This window comes from Rattus norvegicus, chromosome X (genome assembly GCF_021556685.1).
Source record: "Rattus norvegicus strain SHRSP/BbbUtx chromosome X, alternate assembly SHRSP_T2T, whole genome shotgun sequence".
Classification (NCBI taxonomy): domain Eukaryota; kingdom Metazoa; phylum Chordata; class Mammalia; order Rodentia; family Muridae; genus Rattus; species Rattus norvegicus.
The window spans coordinates 34,306,064-34,310,201 of NC_141554.1; positions in this window are offsets into that span (position 1 = coordinate 34,306,064).

A 4,138-nucleotide genomic window follows, 5' to 3' on the forward strand; every position below is an offset into this window, starting at 1 on the left:
GATAAAAGTCCTTGAAATAATAGGAATTCAAGGCCCATACCTGAACATAGTAAAATCCCTATACAGCAAACCAGTAGCTAACATTAAACTAAATGGAGAGAAACTTGAAGCAATCCCACTAAAATCAGGGACTAGAAATGGCTGCCCAGTCTATCCCTACTTATTCAATATAGTTCTTGAGCTTCTAGCGAGAGCAATCAAATAACAAAAGGAGATCAAATGATACAGATTTGAAAGAAAGAAGTCAAAATATCAATATTTGCAGACGATATGATAGTATATTTAAGTGATCCCAAAAGTTCCACCAGAGACCTACTAAACCTGATAAACACCTTCAGGAAAGTGTTTGGGTATAAAATTAACTCAAATAAATCAGTAGCCTTCCCCTACATATAAGAGAAACAAGCTGAGAAAGAAATTAGGGAAAAGACACCATCCCTAATAGTCCCAAGTAATATAAAATACCTCGGCTGGAATTTCACCAAGCAAGTAAAAGGTCTGTATGATAAGAACTTCAAGCCTCTGAAGAAAGAAATTGAAGAAGTCCTCAGAAGATGGAAAGATCTCCCATGCTCATGGATTGGCAGGATTAATATAGTAAAAATGGCCATTTTACGAAAAGCGATCTACAGATTCAATGCAATCCCCATCAAAATACCAATCCAATTCTTCAAAGAGTTAGACAGAACAATTGGCAAATTCATCTGGAATAACAAAAAACCCAGGATAGCTAAAACTATCCTCAACAATAAAAGGACTTCAGGGGGAATCACTATCCCTGAACTCAAGCAGTATTACAGAGCAATAGTGATAAAAACTGCATGGTATTGGCACAGAGAAAGACAGATAGACCAGTGGAATAGAATTGAAGACCCAGAAATGAACCCAAGTGCCTATGGTCACTTGATTTTTGACAAAGGAGCCAAAACCATCCAATGGAAAAAAGATAGCATTTTCAGCAAATGGTGCTAGTTCAACTGTATGTCATTCATGTATGAATGCAGATCGATCCATGCTTATCACCCTGTACAAAGCTGAAGTCAAAGTGAATCAAGGACTTCCACATCAAAACAGATACATTCAAATTAATAGCAGAAAAAGTAGGGAAGCCTCTTGAACATATGGGCACTGGAGAAAATTTCCTGAACAAAACACCAATGGCTTATGCTCTAAGATCACGAATCGACAAATGGAATCTCATAAAACTGGAAAGCTTCTGTAAGTCAAAGGACACTGTTGTTAGGAGAAAGTGACAAACAACAGATTGGGAAAAGGTCTTTACCAATCCTACAACTGATAGAGGGATTATATCGAAAATATACAAAGAACTCAAGAAGTTAGACAGCAAGGAAACAAATAACCCTATTAAAAATGGTGTTCAGACCTCAACAAAGAATTCACAGCTGACGAATATCGAATGGCTAAGAAACACCTAAAGAAATGTTCAACATCTTTAGTCATCAGGGAAATGAAAATCAAAACAACAGCCCTGAGATTCTACCTCACACCAGTGAGAATGGCTGAGATCAAAAACTCAGGTGACAGCAAATGCTGGTGAGGATGTGGAGAAAGAGGAACACTCCCCCATTGTTGGTGGGATTGCAGGCTGGTACAACCACCCTGGAAATAAGTCTGGAGGTTCCTCAGAAAATTGGACATTGAACTACCTGAGGACCCAGCTATACCTCTCTTGGGCATACACCCAAAAGATGCCCCAGCATATTACAAAGACATGTGCTCCACTATGTTCATACCAGCCTTATTTATATTAGCCAGAAGCTGGAAAGAACCCAGATGCCCTTCAACAGAGGAATGGATACAGAAAATGTGGTACATCTACACAGTGGAATATTACTCAGCTATCAAAAACAATGACTTTATGAAATTCATAAGCAAATGGAGGCAACAGGAAAATATCATCCTGTGTGAGGTAACCCAATCACAGAAAAACACACATGGTATCCACTTTCTGATAAGTGGCTATTAGCCCAAATGCTTGAATTACCCTAGACCCACAGAACACATGAAACTCAAGAAGGATGAATAAATGCGAATGCTTCACTCCTTCTTTAAAAGGGGTACAAGAATACCCTTGGCAGGGGATAAGGAGGCAAACTTTAGAACAGAGGCAGAAGGAACACCCATTCAGAGCCTGCCCCATATGTAACCTATACATATACAGCCACCAAACTAGATAAGATGGATGAAGCAAAGCAGTGCAGGCCGAGAGGAACCGGATGTAGATCTCTTCTGAGAGACACACCCAGAATACAGCAAATACATAGGTGAATGCCAGCAGCAAACCACTGATCTGAGAACGGGACCTCCATTGAAGGAATCTTAAAAGGACTGAAAGAGCTTGAAGGGGCTTGAGATCCCATATGAACCACAATTCCAACCAACCAGAGTTCCAAAACTCAGCCCCTACCCAAAGAGTATAAATGGACTGACCCTGGGCTCCAACCTCACAGATAGCAACGCCTACCCTAGGAAGAGCACCAGTGGAAGGGGAAGCCCTTCGTCCTGACAATACTGAAACCCCAGTAAACGGGATTGCTGGGGGGAGGGTGGTAATGGGGGGAGGGTGAGGAGGGGAACACCCATATAGAAGGGGAGGGGGAGTTAGAGAGATGTTGTCCCAGAAACAGGGAAGGTGAAAAACAATTGAAATGTAAATAAGAAATACTTAAGTTAATAAAGATGGGGGAAAAAAAGAAAGAAACAAAAAGGAATCATCCACACAACTGTCAAGGATAATGTTAAACGGGAAAAGCAACTGTTCCAAAACATACAGGAAATCCAGGACTCAATGAGAAGATCAAACCTAAGGATAATAAGTATAGAATAGAGTGAAGACGCCCACCTCAAAGGACCAGTAAATATCTTCAACAAAATCATAGAAGAAAACTTACCTAACCTAGAGAATGAGATGCCCATAAACATACAAGAAGCCTACAGAACTCCAAATAGATTGGACCAGAAAAGAAACTCCTCCCATCACATAAAAGACAAAGCACCAAATGCACAAAACAAAGAAAGAATATTAAAAGAAGTAAGGGGAAAAGGTCAAGTAACACATGAAGGCAGACCTATCAGAATCACACCAGACTTGTCAACAGAGACTATGAAAGCCAGAAGATCCGGTACAGATGTCATACAGACCATAAGAGAACACAAATGCCAGCCCAGGTTGCTGCATCCTGCAAAACTCTCAATTAACATAGATGGAGAAACCAAGATATTCCATGACAAAACCAAATTTACACAATATCTTTCTACAAATTCAGCCCTACAAAGGATAATAAATGGTAAAGCCCAACATAAGGAGGCAAGCTATACCCAAGGAAAAGCAAGAAAGTAATCGTGTTGGCAAGAAAACAAAGAGAAGAAAAGCACACAAACATAATCTCACATCCAAATATGAATATAACAGGAAGCAATACTCACTATTCCTTAATATCTCTCAACATCAAAGGTCTCAACTCTGCCAAAGAAAGGCATAGATGAACAAACTGGATATGCAATGAGGACCCAGCATTCTGCTGCCTACAGGAAACAAACCACAGAGACAAAGACAGACACTACCTCAGAGTGAAAGGCTGGGAAACAACTTTCCAAGCAAATGGTCTGAAGAAGTAAGCTGGAGAAGCCATTCTAATATCAAATAAAATCTATTTCCAACTAAAAGTCATCAAACAAGATAAGGAAGGACACTTCATATTCATCAAAGGAAAAATCCCCTATATGAACTCTCAATCCGAAATATCTATGCTCCAAATACAAGGGCACCTACATACATAAAAGAAACCTTACTAAAGCTCAAAGCACACATTGCACCTCACACAATAATAGTAGGAGATTTCAACACCCCACTCTCATCAATGGAGAGATCATGCAAACAGAAATTAAACAGAGACATAGGCAGACTATGAGAAGTCATGAACCAAATGGACTTAACAGATATTTATAGAACATTCTATCCTAAAACACAGGATATACCTTCTTCTCTCCACCTCATGGTACTTTCTCCGAAACAGACCATAAAACAGGCTTCAATAGATACATAATGATAGAAATAATACCATGTGTCCTATCAGACCAGCACGGGCTAAAGCTGGTCTTCAGCAATAATAAGGGA